General features: G+C 42.0%; 1 pseudogene; it reads right to left on the bottom strand.

Moving 5' to 3' along the window:
- The window catches only part of LOC101047366 (uncharacterized), a 70099-nt pseudogene that overhangs the window by 17104 nt on the left and 32305 nt on the right, over positions 1 to 20690 (bottom strand).

The raw sequence follows: 20690 nt of genomic DNA, 5'->3' as shown, positions 1-20690 counted from the left end.
CTGGGCAAGAACTGTTAAGTGTCACAAGTGGATGATTTGCATTTCTGGGGATCCCCCAGATAGGGAAAACCTATTTAAGTGAATGCTTGTTCTATAAAAGAATTGTTCTTGTCTCTCCAGACTAAAAATAATCATCGGAGTTCTCAGTTTATTTTGAACATATCTTTCTCCAAGATTCTCAACTTCCTCTACTCAACCCCCCTCCAAAAAAGAAACATAAAGTTCTTTAGCCTCTCCAGATCTGGGGGAAGGCAGCAGCAAAGGTACATTGAAGTGGCAGACTTGGAAATTCACCTCAGCTCTGAATCTGTATCAGGGAGCCTTCCCCAGCCTGCAGCCAGGTCAGAGCTGTATCATCAGTGCGAGTAGGAAATCCATGAAAGATGTTTTCACCTACCCTGGTCTTCATCATTCCCCAACAGCCCTTTCCTTGAAAAAGTCCCTGCTCTCAATCCTAGGTTTCTGCTGAGGAAAGCAGATTTTCTTTTTCCGTCTTTCCTCTCCCTCTTCCTTCTGTTTAGAGCAACCCAGCTCCAACCTCTCGCTCTGGGGCATTCCAGTTAACAAAGAACCTTTGTCTCCAGCGGATCCTCAGAAATGGGGCCTTCTGATAGGCTGGCTTGTTAGTGATTGAAAGCCCCAGGCACTCAGGTGGCCCAAGGTCTTTATCTAGCTTTTTCATAGCCAACAATCAGTGATAAATGGGACATAAATATTCAGCAATAACCAATAAAAGCCCACACTGATTTCTCAGTCTTTGAGAACCCCCCCTCCACCACCATTTCTGAATGGCATCCACTTTTATCTCAAAGAGGTGCCTATAGTTTAGGAACCAAACTTTGTTAGAGCTCTGAGGCCCCTCTGACTCTGGCTGCTTCCTGGGCCTCTTATGACCTGCACATAAAAGCTTGAGGGAGTTAGGACACAGTCTTCCCATCTCTCCCAGGATTGCAAGCATTTTTGCTTTGTTTGTTTTCTAGTTCTTCTGTAGAGTGAGTGAAGGAAGCAGGGCAAAGGGTCCCAGCACAACAGCCAGCCCTCCCAAGGTCCTGGGCCCACACAGGGAGCGTAAGTGGAGGGAGGTAGCAGTGAAAAGGGAAGGCATCCTGGCTACCTAGGTGGCCCCTTGCTTTTTGTAGCTTTCTAAGCATTCGTAGCTGGTTCTGGCAGTACCCAGAGCAGAGCAGTGGGAGGAATTGGGCACCTCCAGAGATGTCCTCACTGATTTCTGGTTGCCATGTATGCAGTCACCGCTCATGCCTGTAGAGAAGGACTCAGGAAGAAGCTTCAGAGACTGGAGTGAACCGGACTGGCCCTGGCCACTGGCAGCTTTATACTGCTGTGAAGGCCACGAATAGAGGAAAAGATAGAGGGAGAGGAGTCTCCGCAGCAGAGCTTCTTCTAAAATGTGGGTCTGCAGGCCAATGAGGACCTCCCTGGTTTTCTCCCCACTCTTTATGGACATAAAGATGGCAACAGTAGACACTGGGGACTACTGGAGGTGGGGAGGGAGTGGGACAAAGGTTGAAACCCTACCTGCTGGGTACTATGCCCACTACCCAGGTGACGGGATGAATCATACTCCAAACCTCAGCATCATGCAATCGACCTGGGTAACAACCCTGCACATCTACCCTCTGAATCTAAAATAAAAGTTAAAAGTATGTGTAAAAAATGATTATGTTCTTCTAGTCTAGGTGAATGATCAGATGACTCCTTTCTTTCCTAACAGCATTTATAGCCCTTCAATGTGGGCCATGTGAGATGCTAATCTGGGAAGAAATTTATTAATTGTGACCTCCTAGGAATGCTCTGAACGACTTGGTCTCCATCCCCAGAGTGAAACACACACAGCTGTTTGGAACACCATCTTTCCCCCCCATCTCCGACTGGATTCCTAGGAATTAGCATTCACATTTGGGAGAAGCTCTCTGCCCATTATGGGGAAGCTCTTGCTTCCTTGAAGAGATGAGCCCGATTTTATCTCTTTTGAACCATTGCAAGTTTTCTGCCAGTTATATAAACTACAGATGTCTTAGAAATATTAGCCTGGTAGCCTGTTGTTGTTGTTGTTGTTGTTGTTGTTGTTGTTGTTGTTGTTTTAATTTCCCAGCAGTTTACACAGTTTTGAGAACAGTTGTTTTTTTTTTTTTTTCCACAAGCTCGTTTGGGGATTCAGAAGCTCTTGAGTACCAATCATAATACTTTATTCCCAAGTTTGTTCACAGTGTTGAGGCTTCAGGGCCGAGTTCCTTCTGAGTTACTATGAACTAAGTTTCATCAGGCACCCACTGCCTCTTCAGCATCTTTGTATCTAGTCTGCCCCTTCTCCTTAGGAAATGTCTTGACTTCAGCTTATTTTTTCTAATAAGCAATGGGACAGTATCCCTGGTGACTCAGAGAGGAGAGGAGAAAGACAAACTCCCTTAGCCTTGTGCACGGAAACTGAGGTTTTAGGGGAATAGTTGGTAGGTTTTTTTTTTTTTTTTTTAATAGTCCATTGGCTTTTGTCTCTCCTGAGTCTTGTCTCTTTGCCATCTTTGTCTTCTCTCCTTCCATCCTCAGCAGAGTTCCTGAAAGTCTAACACTTAGCCCCTTATGGCTGGATGATTTGGAGAAACATTGCCTTCTGGCATTTCACTTTTGTGAAATAAATTGGCTCAATGAATAACTTATATTCTAGGTCATAAATTAATTTTATTCTCTTTGTCTTTATTTTCTTCTCTTTTCTTCTTCCTTTAAAAAAAATCTTCTGTTCCTTTAAGATAAAGGACATATTTAGGAAGTGTCTGGCTTGCCAATCACTTACTATTTATTTAAAGGCTGAGTTACCAAGATTAATGCTATAGGTTCATGACCACAAATATGGGTTAGTTAGTAGCTGTGTGTTGAAGAGAATTGTGCTTAAATTCTAGGATGATGCCTATAGCTTCATGAACTTGGGCAAATTAATTTACTTCTCAGAGCCTCAGGATTTTTATAATTAAATGCAGAGTAAGAACGTGCTTCATAAAATCGAGGGTAAAATTACATAGTGTGTATAGCACAAAGCCTGAGACACTGCAGGCACTCAATCAGTAGTACCTATGTTGTCAAATGGATAGTCCTCTGAAAATTTTCCATGGGAATTAAAAAAATCTTAACATTCTTCCCCTGTCCATTTAGCATCTTTCTGGCTCATATTCAAAGTAAGTAATGTATTTTGAAGGAATACAAAGTCATTTTGAAATTAGCTTAAGCAATACTTTCATGGAGAAATCATTTGTAGTCATCTTCAAATGTGTACATTTTGTGTGTGTGTGTGTGTGTGTGTGCACGCACACTATTCTAGATAAATTTCTAAAAATACCTAGAAAGTTCTTTACACTACTTCTTCACTTTCTAAAGTGGATAACAGAGATTTTATTCAAATATTCTGTCTTTCATGAAGTCTTTCACTACACCCTGGAAAACCTGATGAGCTTTGAAACTCTGTACAGCCCTTGGGAAAGATGCCATTTTTCTTATGAGTATTTTTTAGTGATTTACATTGTTCCTCTTCTGTACTACACTGTAAGGTCCTTGAGGGCAGTGCCTTTCTCTGCTTAGTACCTTCCATGGCACCTAGCAGAGTCTGATGTGAAGTGAGGTAGAGATCAGTTCAGGATTAAGAGCCTGGACTCTAGGGTCAGACATGCCCTTAGGTCCAATACTGTTACTCTGCACTCCTCAAGCAGCCTTACCTAATCTCTTCTGGGTCTCAGTTTCCACGTGTGTCAAACTGGAGTGTTGGGGTTGTTAAAAGCCTCAAAGGAGCATACATATATATGTGTGTGTGTGTGTATATATATATATATATACACACATAGTGTTTGTGTATATATATATATATATATATATATATATATATATATATATTCTACTAACCCATATTTGTGGTCATGAATCTATAGCATTAATCCTGTGGTTCAGCCTTTAAATAAATACTAAGCGATTGGTAGGCCAGAACACTTCCTAAATATGTCCTTTTCCTTAAAGGAACAAAAAGTTTTTTTCTTTTTTTTTTTTTAAGGAAGAAGAAAACAAAGACAAAGGAAAGGGAAGAATGTTAAGATATACGATGGCCGGGTGCGGTGGCTCAAGCCTGTAATCCCAGCACTTTGGGAGGCCAAGGCGGGTGGATCATGAGGTCAAGAGATCGAGACCATCCTGGTCAACATGGTGAAACCCCGTCTCTACTAAAAATACAAAAAATTAGCTGGGCATGGTGGTGCATGCCTGTAATCCCAGTTACTCAGGAGGCTGAGGCAGGAGAACTGCCTGAACCCAGGAGGCGGAGGTTGCGGTGAGCCGAGATAGTGCCATTGCACTCCAGCCTGGGTAACAAGAGCGAAACTCCGTCTCAAAAAAAAAAAAAAAAGATATACGATATATATATATATTCCCAGTTCCCAGAGTGTAATGAGAAATGAAAGAAATTGTAGCTACTTCTAATTATCAGTATTATTTGTGTGCTAAATATATGCTTGTACATTGGATGAATGGACAGATAGATGGATGGATGTCATTCCCTATAGCTGCAGCAAGCAGACCTTGCAATGAATTCGGAAAGTATTCCCCCAACATCCTGATCTGCCAAGACTCTAAACTGGAATTAACATTGGGGCTTTCCATATTTTTAAAGCTCCGCCTCCACTCTCAGTTTTGTTCTGATCTTCCCTGTGATACGTGAGTTTTGTTCTGAGATCTGATACTTGATACTCCCTGACTCTCTTTTCTATAGTGAAAGCCCATCTTTTGCTGATAGACTATTGCCAATAGCAATATTATTTCTAGAAGGATAATCCTTATCTTGATGGCTACTTTCTAACATAAACAGAGAAGAGAAAATAAAAGAACACTATTTCCACACCACATAGTGGAGAGATAAACAAAGATATGAGTAGTCGCTATGGTAGGAGAGTGCTTTTGCATGCTCAATTACCTGCCTAAGCTGTTGGCCTGCTTCCTGGTTGCTTTTCTTTGCATTGCTTGACCTTTAGACTAATGCTATTAAAATACATACCCAATACCACGTAAATGGTTTCCAATTTCTGGCTGCTTAGAGAAACTCATTGACATGCAGCGTACAGTGACTTATGCATGTGAAAAAGAGAGATTAGGAGTCCTTTTTGACACCAGCTTGCTAGGATCACATTTTGTTGTGGCCCCTCTATAGATTAGTGACCTCCCTATGGGTTTTTGACCTTAAATGACACTATAGTACCTGACATCTCCTTCCTTCGCTACCAGGTATGAAGATGTATCTGTGGCTGAGTGGTTCTCTGTCCTGGGATCAGTCCTGGGCTCATTGCTGAGTCGCTAGTGGATGGAAACAGTAGCCTGATACTTATTTACACTTCTATGATAGTCTAGATTCATCTGTGTCTTTCACCTTTCTCTTGATTTCACTTGAATCCAGATACTGGAGTGCCTACCTTAAGAATACAGAGCTCTTCTCCACCTCCCTTATTTGCTTTTACCATTCTCTCCCTGGAAAGGAAAACAAGAATATAAACCTGATATGGATTCCAATCCTAAAAAAATCAGCATGAGGGTCGAGATGGATAAGAATGCCTCTGTGAGTTGAACTGTAGCACTTTGGTATTCCCAGAATGACTCATCATTCATCTATTTATGTACATTTTATAAAACAAGTTCCTCTTCATGCATTTGTTTCCATTTATGTCAAAACTTAGGAGGAAACAGAAGTGAGTAGAAGAGATGTTCTTGCTTCCTGACAAGATAGATGATTATAAGGCAGAACATAAAGAGAAGGGAAAGATATTAAGAACATGACAGTGGGGAGCTGGTCATGTTCCATAGGAGAGATGACATTTGAACTGGGTCCTGAAGCAGAGAAAAGGGTTGGGTGCCTAGAAATAGTGGACATTTGACCTAAAAGAACAGTGTCTGTCCTATCAGCATGGCTGTTGAGAACTAGTTTCTGCAGATCTCCCCTCTTCCATGAAAAGGGGATATTGAACTAACTTTAGAGTCAGTTTACAACCACTTGTTTTACTGCCATGAAATAGATGAAAAACCAAACAGGTAAGAGAGATTCTGTCCTCATTCTTGTCAGCTTCTACAAGGCTGTTCTTGGCATAAGCAAAGTTATTGAAGCCATTTTATTCAGCCTCAAAGCATTAGGTAAAGGTGAATTCAGCACTGGGAGGCATCTTATTGCCAATAGGCTAGGATACTTCTGGTGCTCCATGATGCATTTCTTCATGTGTTCTGATTCTAGATGCTAAGGCAGTAATGACAGGACATGGAGAAGGCTTGCCTCTGTGAGTCTCCATAGTCACCTCAGCTACTCTCCCACTTGCTCTCAAGGCTCCAGTCACACTGTCCTTACAGAAGGCCCATCTCAGGGCTTCACATCACTATTGTCTCTACCTGGAATCCACTTTCCTGCAGTTACTGCTTAGCAAGCTTCCACCCATTCTTCAAGTCTGTGAGAATGGATGGGACCAGATCTGGTTGCTCTGTGGTACCTATACTATTCCTTCATAACTGAATTGTAATGAAAGTGTTTAGATGTTAAAATGTTTTTTCTTCTGTCTCCCCTATTAGACTATAAGTTTCATGAAGTCAGGGATTGTTACTTTTGTACACCTCAGTTTCCTTGAAGCCTAGCACAGGACTGAGTAGACAGTGTATACATAATAAACTTGGTCGAATGTTGAATGAATTAATGCATTTGGAGATCTTACAATTATAATGGCTAGTCAAATGGTATGCAAAATGAGTTAATTAATTATGGAGACATTTCAAACATTGGAGTAAAAATTGACATAATTGGCAATCCCAAGTTAGAGAGATTGTGATGGTCTTTACAGAGTTCTTTGCTCTAAACTAGTCTCCTAAAGTTATAATGTATTTTGAAAGAGGCCAAGAACAATAGCTGCATGTCTCTCATCTGTGGAGACTGGGAATATTCTTTTAGATCATTTTCTAAGCTCTAGAACTAGAGAAAGCCCCTGAAGTGAGACATCATTATTACTAGTCATTCCTCTCTCTTCCCTTTCCTTTCCCCTCCCTCCCTCCCTCCCTCCCTCCTTCCTTCCTTCCTTCCTTCCTTCCTTCCTTCCTTCCTTCCTTCCTTCCTTCCTTCCTTCCTTCCTTTTGACAGTGTCTCACTTTGATGCCTATGATGGAGTGCAGTGGTGTGATTGTGGCTCACTGCAGACTTCCTGAGCTCAGGTCATCCTCTTACTTCAGCCTCTTGAGTAGCTGAGACTACATGTATACACCACCACAGCCAGCGAAATTTTGTATTTTTTTGTGTAGAGTCAGGGTTTCACCACATTGTTTGTCTAGGCTGCTTGCAAACTCCTGGGCTCAAGCAGTCCTCTTGCCTTGGCCTCCCAAAGTGCTGGGATTATAGGCGTGAGCCACCACACTTGGCCAGCTTTTCTTATTTTCTTCTATCTTTATTTGTTTCATTTTTTCTATGTCTTCTTTCTCTCCTGCCATTGTACTCTGTAGCTTCATGAACATGGCTTGGTTGCGATGTTCCAATCTAAACAGGAACCAATTCTTGCTCTAGAGGAAGTAAGGATTTCATGCTAAAACTCAGAAAGTGGTTTGACTTCAGGTGGATTTCATGCTAAAACTCAGAAAGTGGTTCGACTTCAGGCCACAGTTCTTGGCATAGGAAGGTGCCATTTGGGCTGGCAGTGTAAATTAGTTAGACCACAGTTCTCCCAAGCATCATTTTCCACCCTCCTCTGCTTCAACAACCTCATCCAGTTTGTTCATAGTTGATTAAATCCTGTCTCCTCTCTTCAAGATATTTGTAGGCGAGTTCAAGCCTCAGCATCTCCTTTCTGAATTATTGTGGTAGTCATCCACATCGTCTCCCAGATTCTGGGAACTGTCATTTCCAAAGCACAAGGTGTATCTTTCTGTCCAACTCTGCATTTGTGATACCTTCGATTGCTAGTATAAGTTTCCAGGCTCTTAGCAAGCATTGATATTTTGTCTCTTTACAAGTTGTCTCTGAAATCCCTTCCATCTCTAACCCCATCCAACCCTCCCCCAAATGCACTGAGCTCCAGTCCCCTGGACTCTGATGACCATTCCTGTCCATTTTATGTTTCTGTGGCTTTGCACACACTGTTCTCATTGTTGAGAGACTTGTCCTTGCTGAGCTTAGGTGTTCTCTCTTCCGAATGTCTCTTCCTAATCCTCAAAGTCAGAATTATAAATTCTCTCCTCTGTACTCCCAGGCAAGTTAACTTGAAAGTCATTTACAATTTGCCTTGTTTTATAGGGAATAGTTTGTATCTGTTTCAGGCACTGCCTACTAGCTCCTGCAAAAGCAGAAACCATGTTTGATTCGTACAATTCTATATGATGATGATTTTCCAGGGAAGTGACTTTTTTTTCCTGTCTTACCGCTCATATAAGTATGCCCATGCCTGTCAGACCATACATCTCCTCCGAAAATATGGTCACAGCTTTTATTCATCTTTATATATGTCCTTTTACAGAAAATGCTCAGAAATAGTTTGAATTGAATGAACTAAGTGACTTCTTGCGAAGCATGTACCCCCACCGTGTTTCTCTGATTCAGTTAGGAAAATCATTCTTATGTCTTAGACCAGCTTTTTCTCCAGATGTCCTGGCAGCTGGGGAAAGTCAGGGTGGGGGTGGGGGTAGACACCACCATCTATCCATAAAGAATAATGGAGATTGAGGTTTGAGGTGAGGAAGAAGGAATTCAATGAATGAAATCAGAACCATTAAAGTTTTAAGGTGACTGCCCGCTTGCTTGTTGTGTCATTGTGTCAACACATAGCAACAGTTTCCTATCTTTGCCAACAAGGCCTCACAATATTACCTTTCATGATGAAAAACAACAGCTGTAGCACAGCCTGAGAACAACACTGCTTCTGTATTGAAAGCTCAGTTCTTAGGAGCTCTAATCACTTCTAAGATAGCATCTCCCCATTCTCAGAATATCCCTCAGAGGGAAGGAGGAGGCTTGTATTGTTATCAGCTCTATTTTGCATACAGTAAAAACAAGGCAAGAGGAGGTTAAATGATTTGTCCTTGGTCATGTGTGAGTCAGAGACTGAGCCAGCCAGAGAAGTTTCTTCACTCTCAGGCCATTGTTCTGTCTTGATATTGGCTGACTGTCTCTCTCCATCCTTGTAACTGGTGGGGACAAACTACCAAGGAGTGCCAATTGGGCTATCTTTACTTCCCAAAATGCAAATGTTGACCACTGACCAAGAGTCCACATTTAAGAAGTGTAAGGGGAGTTGTATGTCTGTAGTTTTGTGTGTATTGCTTCAGTCAACAGGTATCTTTGGAGGACTTGTGTGTGTCAGGCATTTTGCTATCCACTGGGGATGTGGGGTTGAGCATGAGAGTCATTGTTCCTGCTTTCAAAGAGCATCCACTCTAGTGGGATCACAAACATTAAATAGAAAAAGAAACAAATACAAAACTATCATAATGAATCAGTTATCTTTGAGCAGGTTGGTCCCATCCATTAAAAAGATTCCAAGCTAGCCAGGCACGGTGCCTCACGCCTGTAGTCCCAGCACTTTGGGAGGCTGAAGTGGGTGGATCACGAAGTCAAGAGATCAAGACCATCCTGGCTGACATGGTAAAACCACGTCTCTACTAAAAATACAAAAATTAGCTGGGCATGGTGGCGCGTGCCTGTAGTCCCAGCTACCTGGGAGGCTGAGGCAGGAGAATTGCTTGAACCTGGGAGGTGACAGAGCAAGACTCCATCTCAACAAAAAAAGAAAAAAAAAAAGGGTTCCTCACCTTTTTTATTCTCTATGTCTCAGCAGGAACTTGAGACCCATTGCAATCTATCTTTAAAATATCTTCCATCTGTATTGGCCTCCAGTGGTTCTCTCTTCCGTCCGATAAACATAGTGTGCTCCAGCCCTACTAGACTCTGCCATTCCTGGTCCACTCAGTTTTAAGTTTCTGTGGCTTTGCTGAAATGGGCTTAGAGACCTTAGGCTTCTTAGACTGGAAGTGAGGGTGTGGGGAGAATGGAGTGGAGGCTGAAGCCATGCCTAAGGAGAGATGAGGTCACTAAAATGCTTGGGTAGTGAACGTGTGTCTTGTAAATAAAGGATTGAGAGGATGGCTGTGATGATGTCTATTGCTGTGGTTAAGCATTCACACATCTTAACTGGTGTAGAGGAGACTGGGTGCCTGGACTATAGTCCTGCGTAGATCTTAGCTAAGTCACAGTATGTTTCTAATCTCAATATTCTCTTTGGTCACATTAGCAGATAGGATTAGGTGTTCTCTGAGGGCTTTAGGGTAAGGGTGTACCTATGGTTCTTCAACCTGATTGTGTGTGTGTGTGTGTGTGTGTGTGTGTGTGTGTGTGTGTGTGTGTGTGGTGGCATAGGGTGATAAGACTAGGGGAGAATGATTTTTTAAATGGGACCAGCCCTTGAGAACTACTGGTTTCTTCCAGCCATGCATAAACCCAGTGCAAAGGTGGAATAATATATTTATATTTGTGTTTCCACATCAGTTGCATAATACCCAACCCAGAATACAATGTATTCTCTCCATTGTAAACACTTTTGGATCCAGTTACTTCTAGAGCCTTCCCAGATCCTGAAGACCTTGTGTGGGGAAAAGACTTTTCCCTCTACCCTCTGAGGTTCTGTGGTTGGGCCTGAGAATTAAACTGACAAAAGACAGATTAACAGGAGAAAAGCATATAAACTTAATTTGATGTTAATATTTTTACATGCCTTTACATATAGGAAATGAAATTCTGACTGAGTGCGGAGGCACACACCTGTAATCCCAGCACTTTGGGAGGTAGGAGATAAGAGGTGGGTGGCAGGAGGATCGTTTGAGTCCAGGAGTTTGAGACCAGCCTGGGTGACAAAGTGAGGCCTTGTCTATACAAAAAAAAAAAAAAAAAAAAAAATTAGCTGGGCATGCTGGTGCATGCCTGCAGTCTCAGCTGCTCTGGAGGCTGAGATAGGAGAATTGCTTGAGCCCAGGAGGCAGAGGCTGCAGTGAGCTGTGATCATATCACTACACTCAGCTTGGGCAACAGAGTGAGACCCTGTCTCAAAAAAGAAAAAAAAAAAAAGGAAAGAAAAAAAGAAATGAAGGTTCAAAAAAAGAGATAGATCATTTTGAGAGCTTATATGCAATTTTAATTTTAAAAAAATAGTGCATTATGAAGCTCTGACAAGATAAAGGAAAAAGGAATTTGGACTAGGGGTTGTAAATTGTGAGAAAATCATGAGGAAATAACGGAGGAACTAATGGAACATAAGGGTTATTTTGGTAGGTTTGTATATCTAGATTAATCTCATTCCACTCCCCATTCCCAATAAGAATGTTCTCTTCTTTTTTTTTTTTTAGACGGAGTTTTGCTCTTGTTACCCAGGCTGGAGTGCAATGGCGCGATCTCGGCTCACCGCAACCTCCGCCTCCTGGGTTCAGGCAATTCTCCTGCCTCAGCCTCCTGAGTGGCTGGGATTACAGGCACGCGCCACCATGCCCAGCTAATTTTTTGTATTTTTAGTAGAGACGGGGTTTCACCATGTTGACCAGGTTGGTCTCGATCTCTCGACCTTGTGATCCACCCGCCTCGGCCTCCCAAAGTGCTGGGATTACAGGCTTGAGCCACCGCGCCCGGCCAGAATGTCCTCTTCTTTCTGGCAAAAGAGAAGACACCATTGTCATGTGAAATTTAGTTATTTCTTTAGGTAAAAAGGAAGAGGTCAGAGAATCATTCTTGCATCTGCTGTTTTTTAGTTGCCTTCAGCTCAAAATACCTAATAGGCCAAAGTGGCATATTTTGGGATGGCATGTTGTAATTTTCTTCAACACACTCTCTCTCTGTCTCTCTGTCTCTCTCTCTGCCTCTCTCTTCTCTCTCTCTCTCTCTCTCTCTCTCTCTGTCTCTCTCTCAGCATCTGCTATTTAGGACTTGGTTACAGCCCGTCAGCTTCCCCAAGGTAATCCAGCACTGCCTTCCAGGCCATTTAATTTACATCTTGATTTTGCTCATTGCTCATTTCTAAAGAGGGAGTGCATTTCCTGGGCTTTTCCACCTCTCAGGTACAAACAGCTCTAGTCTTTAGTTTCACTCCTAAGATGAGAGACTTAATTTCACAACACCAATGGCCCAGCACAGTCTGATTACTAAAGCAAAGAGACATACATACTGCACACTTGCCAGTATTAGGTTCCTGCAACCAGTTGGGCAAGAGAATCTGTCAGTGACTCCTCTGAACTAATGCTTGGAGGGTTTCTAATCAATGGGAGGAGTTTTACAGAAACTGTAATGCAGCCAACATTTACATGTCTTCAGGTATGTAAAGTCTACTTTTTTCTTACATATGAGGAATTCTTTCTAGTTATGCTTTCTGATTGTGCCATTCATTTCTTCCAATCAAGTTTAAGGGTATGTCCTCAGTAGTAGATCTGAACCAGGCAGTCACAATGTGTCAACAATATTTTCTTGTTTAGTAGTTGGTGAGACAGGGCCTTATGGTTTCCAATTATGGAGCCCCAGAAACTAAGTCATCCTTCTTTGAGCTCTGCCATGGTCATTTCCAGACCCGGGAAGGGAATAACTCAGAAATGGCATTGGTTTTGGCAGCATGACTGACACCTTACCTTCAGGCCCAGAAATCAAAATTCCATCTCAAGAATGCTGTTTATTTATTTTATTTTATTTTATTGGTAGGTGGGAAGATTTCAGTTAGGGAAATGGGCTCTATTATCCATCACAATGAGCTTTGCATTCTGCATTTACCCCAGTCCCCTTGGTTGGTTCTTTTGTATGGAGGCCATGGATCTGCAGCTGTGGGACCCTTATTGCCCCACCTTTAAATAGATATTTCTGCTCCTTGTGAATAGGTCTGAATTAAAATGGAACAAAAGTTGCTTCAGAAGAAGAGTAAAACTATTGGTTGATACAAGGTTTCAGACATATGTAGGTGGCAATTTATTCATACCACATCTAACCATTTATTATCATATTGGGTTTTGAGGTTGTACTGCCCAGTAGAGAATATGTGCAGAGAAGAAGACTTTCTGGGCCAGCAGCAGCTAACAAAAAGCATTTTGGTCTTGGGTCCCTAATTATTAGGGACTAACATGCCAAGGCTGACTTTTTATTAGCATGTCTCTTTTCCTTTAGGAAAAAGTTTTAAAACAGACTACCCAAAGGTTTTCCGATTGCTGGTTCAAGAGATGACTTGTGTTTGAATTTGGCCAATTAACATGACAATGTCAATGTCAGAATCCATTTCCAGGGGAAAGAGTTGTTCTTTGAAAGGCAGTTCTTGAGGGTGTCCAGGCTGAGAGGCAGCTTCTCCTCTGGGACTATTTGGATTTTATATTCCCGAGCCAAAAAAACATTCTTTAGCATTGGCTGACAAAATGAGTTTCAGAACAGGAGTTTTTAAAGCTGCAGTGGAAACTTTAATTATGCAGGTCCTGTCAAAACCCATCTGCTAATTCAACTGTTTCTGGGTAAGGTACTTTTTATTTTTCCAGCAGTATTACTGGATGACTCTCTGATAGGAATATGAAATGAACTTTCTTCATAGGCAAGCTTTAGTCTTTATTCTTTTCGGCGTTAGGAATATTTGCTTCATAGGATTTATTTGCTTTGTAGCTGATTTGGTAAAGGCACCTAAGTGACTTACTTTAGAGTCGGGAGATAGGTATCATTTAAGGAGAAGCTACTGGAGATTTCAGTGTGGTATGACTTTGTGATTGACTAGTACCCATGACTTAGAAATAAAGCCTGTCTATAATTCTTAAGAGGAGAAGGGCATCAAAAGTTGTTTTGGTTTATGCAAGACCCAAATGTTTGGCATACTCATGGGCAAATGTATGGTCTCAACCTTTTCAATGTGCCTCATTTAAACAGTTGGAAACCCCTCTATTAAGCAATACTTCTATTTATGACGAGCATCCATGGATTTGTTTTTGTGGAGGGATTGGGCAGGAGTTTGAGGTCGTTGCTAAATGTATAAATATTGAATGTGCCAGCATCTGGGATTTTTCAGCTTAAATATCAGACAGTGAGCCTTATGCAAGCAGTTGACTTAGTGACACTATCTGTTATTTTAGGGTGCTTGCCTGGATAATAAGCTATAGGACAAAACCAGAATTTTTATAACCAGCAATGTCATGTGCATTTCAAACAGAGATTAAGAAAAAAACTTCTGCTAATGAATCTGTTTCAGGAAAACCTGAGTGAAAATATAGGTGAGAAAATGGGCTTATGAGTGGTGATAATCTTAGATCTACTTGGGGTCTGCAGCCAAAAGGGCTTTTAAATATAGACTCCTTTTCACCAATTAAAATAAAGAACTCTACTAGTTTTACTAGGTCTTCAAACCAAGGAAACTTCGTGACAAGTTTGAGAAAACAGTTCTCTGGGACCTCGAAATTAGGAGACAAAAATATTTTGCAGGGCTACTTCTGTGTAACAAGTACAACTGTGATAGAGTCATTGCTCCATGATCTGAAATGCTTGCTTTCCTGAGCCTGGTATAGCATGGTTTTCAGTTAATTAAGAGCATCCCTTTAATTTGCCCACTTTTTCAACCCCTGACTCATCTTTCTCCTGAGGGATAAATGTGTGGACTGAGAGCTTGTTGCCAGGCCTCGCCCTACACTTTTCTCTGCAGTCTGGCAGCTGTGCCTGCTATTTTGTCCTCACCTGCTGTGGAGACATGGAGAGTGTGTAGCTGCCTGTGGTTATAAAACTCTGATTCCTTCCTCACCAGACCAGGTTTGAGTCTTCTCCAGCCACACTAGGCATGTCTTGGAAACTATTCTAGTTCTCCACCCATCCCCTCATTGCAGTTTTCAGGCCCTCAAAGAGAACAGGTGGTGTCCTGATTACTTTCTTCTAGGAACAGTTTTACTAAGAGATGTGGGCCACCAATTTGACCTTTCTGTGCCTGCATTCTGCCTATCTGCTGTGCTGATCTCAAAGGAACACAGACCCTTTTGAGCATTTCTAGGTCTTCAGTGTGCCTATTAGTGACCAATGGTGTTTTATTAAAAATTTATACTTTCGGGTTCCACTCACAGATTCTAGCATGGGGCCTAGGAATCAATATGTTCAATAATATCCCTTGGTGATTCTGATGCATATGGTCCTAGGACCAAGTCTGAGAAACATTAATGCTTTAAAATGTGTATATGGCAAGAACTAAGTGACCAAATGGGTCCAAACTTCCTTATTTTACTGGTGTAGAAGTTGAGCTTAAACACAATGATAAGCCCTCAGCTAATGATTGACAAGTTATCCTCTAGATTTCAGGACTAAAACCAGGTCTCCTGATTACGAGGCTCTAAGTGATAAGGTAAGATGCAACAACACAGACCTGAAACAGCTCAGGGTTTGTGGGATTGAGTAATGTGGCTGCCTTGGCTCCGGTCGTGCGAATCTGAGGATGTCACTGAAATGCAACAACACGAGGCCTGCAGATGATTTTGTGAATTATCTGAAAGGGTCTTTGTGGAGTTTGTCGAGTTCAAATCTGCATTGGTTTCTTACAATTGCCAGTATAATATCCCTGCCACATAGGCATCCATTTAGTTGAAGACTTCTTTCATTGAAGACTTCCTGTGATGGGGATACTCCCAACCACTCCAATCTCCTTTCTCCTGTCCGCTTCCGAACAACTCTGATCCCATGCAATCAGCTCTATATTAGGCTGGAAATCTTTCCTCCACACCTGTACCTTCTACCCAGTGCTGGGCCTACTTTCAAAAGAGATACAGAACAAGTTTAATTTGCCTTCCACATGACCGTGATCATGCCTTCTACCTAAAAATTCTTTTGTTAAGGTTGAACAACCCAGGATCCTTTGGTCATATTTTGTAAACTTGGTTTTCAATACTCTCTTCTTGGTAATTGTTTTGCTCTGCATGCAGTCTGTTTTGTCATATTTTATATTAAAATATAGCAAGTGGAACAGACCCAGTACTCACTGTAGTTTCACTGGTTCAAAATTCATTACTTCTAAGATACTTTGTACCTAACCATAAATACAAAAATTACATTATCATTTTCAGTGGACCAATGCCATTCAACTCACAATTAAAAATCCCAAGTCTTTTCACAAGTACTGCTAGAATCATGTGTCTCCCACCTAATGTTTGAGTTGTTGATTTTTTTTATACCCATGTGTTTTTATTCAACCTTGATCCCAGTTAATCTTGCTGGAGTCACCCACTGTCCTAGACGATTGACACTTTTTAAAAATTCTGATTTTGTCATTAGTCCAAGATTGCTTGATTTTATTTAATCATACATTCCACAAGCATGTATTGAAAACCTACTATATGCCAGTCACGGTACTGGATATCAGAGATAAAATGGTGAGCAAGGTAGTCATATCTCTTCTCTCCTGGAATTTATAGTAGAATGAGGAAGACAAACCAGTCATCAAAAACATTAGCAGCGCCTGTGATGATGAGGGTGGTGTGGCACGTGTGGGCACACATGAAGGGGACCAAGGGGTGAACATCTCATCCAGATTTGGAGGTGGAGGTCAGAGAAAGCTTCTTTGTGGAAGTGACCTCTAAGCTGAGAGGCAAGAGAAATGTGGCGTTAGAGAAAGAAGAGTTTTCCAGGTGGGGCAATCCCATGACCCAAGGACCAGAGACAAAGAAAGCAGTTTTTTACATCAGCCTGGCTGGGGGAGGGGCTGTGGGCATGTGTGGATGGGACTGGCAGAGCGAGACGCCAGGAGAAGGGTCTCAACTCCTCAGAGGGGAATGGGGAGCACTTGTGAGAATTTAGACAGTCCGGACTGTTGATAAAAAGGCTAGATAGCAATGTCTGAGACTGACACCAGCCCATTCCTCAGCAGCCTGTGGGGAAGACAGCTGTCACAACATCAATCTCTGCATTTCTCCATCCTGCCCACCAGAGTATCCTGACAGACTTGGCGAAATATCTTGCTGAATATCAGATATACCATGTCTACTGGTTGAGCTGACTAATATCCTTATTAAAAAAAAATGTGGTTGGCCTTTGTCTGGCCTGACTTGGCAGGGTGCTGGCTACCCGGGACTGATGTTTGATTTTCTGTGTCACCTGACAGCCCTTGAGATAGTCCTTGTTCTCTGCACTAGGGAAGAAGTCAGTGAAAAGGAAGATGGGCATCCTAAAATGTAATGGTAGGTAATTATGAAACGTGACATGGAAAATATTTCTCTTGCTCTTAAGATGTTTGCTGGACTAGAAGCTGTCCTTATGAGCCTCTGTCTGGCTGTCATAGCAGAGGTATTACAGCCTGTGAGAGGCAGGCCTAGGGGTCAGATGGCCTGGGCTCAAACCTTGCCTTTTTTGGTTACCACTTGTGCAACTGAGGCTGAAAGTTTGATTTTCCTCAACTGCAGAAGGGAAATAAAATGTCTACCTCATAGGGCAACATGTATTGGAAGTAAACGAAATATTGCCCACCCAGTGCCTGTTATATAGTAAGTACTTGATAAGTGTTATTTATTTTATTTTATTTTACTTTTATTTTTACTTTTTTTTTTGAGATGCAGTTTCTCTCTTGTCACCCAGGCTGGAGTGTAATGGTGCGATCTCAGCTCAATGCAACCTCTGCCTCCTGAGTTCAAGCGATTCTCCTGTCTCAGCCTCCTGAGAAGATAGGACTACAGGAGCCCACCACCACACTCGGCTAATTTTTATATTTTTAGTAGAGATGGGACTTCACCTTGTTGGCTAGGCTGGTCTCAAACTCCTGACCTCAGGTCATCCACCCGCCTTGGCCTCCAAAAGTGCTGGGATTACAGGCATGAGCCACCACGCCCGGCCTGATAAGGGTTATTTATTATGTTTCTAGAATAATTTATATTCATCAAACCATAAAGGTTTTTGTGCCTTCCGATCTCTTATCCTCATGCGGTTCTTTTCATTTTCTCCCACACTTAGTGGAGAAACTCCCCTCCTTTTTCTTTCCTTACAGCAACTATTGAAATGCAAAAGGAATGAAGTGCCTGGAAAGAGAAATTGCTTTCGACAAGTTACCCTTTTATTCCCCCTCTCATTTTTGGAGGCCTGGAGCCAGCTAGCCAGGCTGATGTGAAGAACCGCTTGTAGTGTGAGCAAGTTGGGTGTGGAGGTATGGAGCTCCATGCCTGCACAATGGCTCTCCCCCCACCAAGTCTGCAGGGAAGGCCGTGGGTGGGCCTCTGACAGAGGTATTCTTTTTCAGTGCTGTATGTGACATCCTGGTCAAATGGGCGAGTGAGTCTTTGTGATATTGCAATGTTTTATTGTTACCAGCACTTCAGCAACTATCTGGAGCTGATAGGACAGCTGTTCAGAAAGAGATGATATTTTCTTAGCTTGTTTAAGTCACCAGTGACCCAAAGTGTGCATTTCATTTGTAAATTAGGAAAGGAGAATGAGTCTTTGAGCCTTCTGGATGTGAAAATCCTCCCTATCATTCCAACTATTCACGTAATATAATATCTAAAATTCTGGGCCAGGTGTGATGCCTTATGCCAGTAATTCCAGTACTTTGGGGGGCTAAGGTAGGAAGATCCTTTGAGCCCAGAAGTTTGAGATCAGCCTGGGCAATAAAGTGAGACCCTGTCTCTACAAAAAAATTAAGAAAAAAAAAATTATCTGGGCATGATGATATACACCTATTGTCCCAGCTACTCAGGAGGCTGAGGTGGAAGGATCACCTGAGCCTGGGAGGTCAAGGTTGCAGTGAGCTATGACTGTGCCACTGCACTCTAGCCTGGGCAACAGAGTGAGACCCTGTCTCAAAAAATAAAAAATAAAATAAAATAAAACTCTCATTGGCTATCCTCTGTAACTGGAGATACTCATTGAATTTCCTTCTATGTTAGTATCAATGCGGGTATAAACAGATCAGGGTTAAGGCCAAAATTTGCCCTTCAAGACACTTTGGGGCCTTCTGAATGTATCTAGAGTCATATGTTAATGCCCATTTGTGTCTGTCCTTGGTTTGCATGCAAGCATTTTCCCAGGAGATAGAGTGGACAAGGTATTCCTTGCCTCTGACCCCCTTCTCCTGTCTGAAACAAGGTGAGCCTATTTCAGGAAGAGACAGTGGTAATGGTGCATTGTTAATGAGAATGGCATGTCCTCTGCAGCCTCCTCAGGCGTGGAGCTGGGCTGGGAGCTGGGAACACCTGCTCTTAAGTGCTGTATGCTTCAACCCACTGAAAGATCTTAGTGCAAAATCAAGCATGGAATGGTGTTCTGTGGTTTTCAAGTAAGTTCCTAGAGGGTTTGAGTTGGATAGGCTGAGAACAAACCTATTCACCTATGACGGACCTAACCAGACTCCAAAGTCTGGCCAGGGAAAACTGGACATGTTTACAGGACCCAAAAGGGTTGGGTCTTCACTTAAACCATTTAAAACATTATAGCCTGGCCCCAAATCCAGCCGAGCTGAGAACTGTGAAGAGGGTAAGTATGTTGGGTCTGTGTTTATGCAGTTGAGTGAAATCAAGTTTGTTCTCTAGAGAAACTGCAGATTAGTTTGTTGCATCTTTGATAATTTCCCCTGTACCTGCCAACTCTTAACCTCATAAAAAAGCTCCAGTGATTATCTCCAAATCTAACTTTTCTCAGTTCCTTTGGATAAATAAAAATTCTCTATGAATCAATTAGAGGAATCTCCATTTTTTAAAATATCAAAGAATTGGATTAAAATGGATTGTACAGGAAACGCTGTCATTAAAAGGGCCAAGAAAAGAAGACATGCTTAATTATTGAGTGGAATATTCATAATTTTGCATATCTATCAGCTCAGTGTGTCCCTAACATGTTTTTGAGATGTACAAAAGGAACACATATTATAGCTCTCGCTTTCTTTCTTTCTTTTTTTTTTTTTTAAGAAAGGCAAAACAAATGGCAACATAATAGTTTTTGACTCCTTCATTTCTCTTTCGTTGAACAAAATCACACCATGTCTTTTTCAATCTTCTCTTTCAGGGTGACCTGCCACCCAGATACTGTCTAAAGAGCTTCATATAAAGGTAACCCTACAAGGCCTTGAGAAGGGTTTTGCTTCCAAGTTATTGTATTTAATCACAAACGATTCCTAGTCCCTGCCTTTTTTGTGGTTAGTTGTGGATTTCTGGTTTTTCAGTTGGATAAAGGAAGTTTCTGACTGTAGGAGACCTGCAGGCTTACCATGTGTTCCTTGCAGCACCTGGCTTAGTCAGGATCTTTCTGAATGCTCCTTTTGGATGCACCTCTTGTTGATACAAGTAAAAACTAGCATGGAGACCCTGGAGCAGGAAGTGAATAGTTATTGTCGAAACCGTCCCAATAAACCTTTACGAGTCTCCTATTCTGAGTTAGGCTGACTCATGGCTTGAATCTGGTCAGTAGTAGAAAAGGAACTTGCCACAGTAACGGGAGGTATCCTGGCTAGGCAATGGCAAAGGATGGCTGGATTCTGTCTCTAAAATGCCTGTGCCCTACACTACCACCACCTCTGTCTTCTTTTTTCTGCCTTATCTTTTCCTCGTCTCTCTAGCAAGTTCCCCCTCTCCTTTTGTTCCCCATTTCTCTGTCACTGTCTTTCACTTTCTCCTCTTCAATGTGGTCCTGACTATTTTCTCCCACATCAAAGGTAGAAGTGGGTCACTTGATTAATTACCGTGCAGCAGAA

The sequence above is a fragment of the Saimiri boliviensis genome, chromosome 12 (genome assembly GCF_048565385.1).
Source record: "Saimiri boliviensis isolate mSaiBol1 chromosome 12, mSaiBol1.pri, whole genome shotgun sequence".
Classification (NCBI taxonomy): domain Eukaryota; kingdom Metazoa; phylum Chordata; class Mammalia; order Primates; family Cebidae; genus Saimiri; species Saimiri boliviensis.
This window is presented reverse-complemented; position numbering and strand designations above follow the sequence as displayed.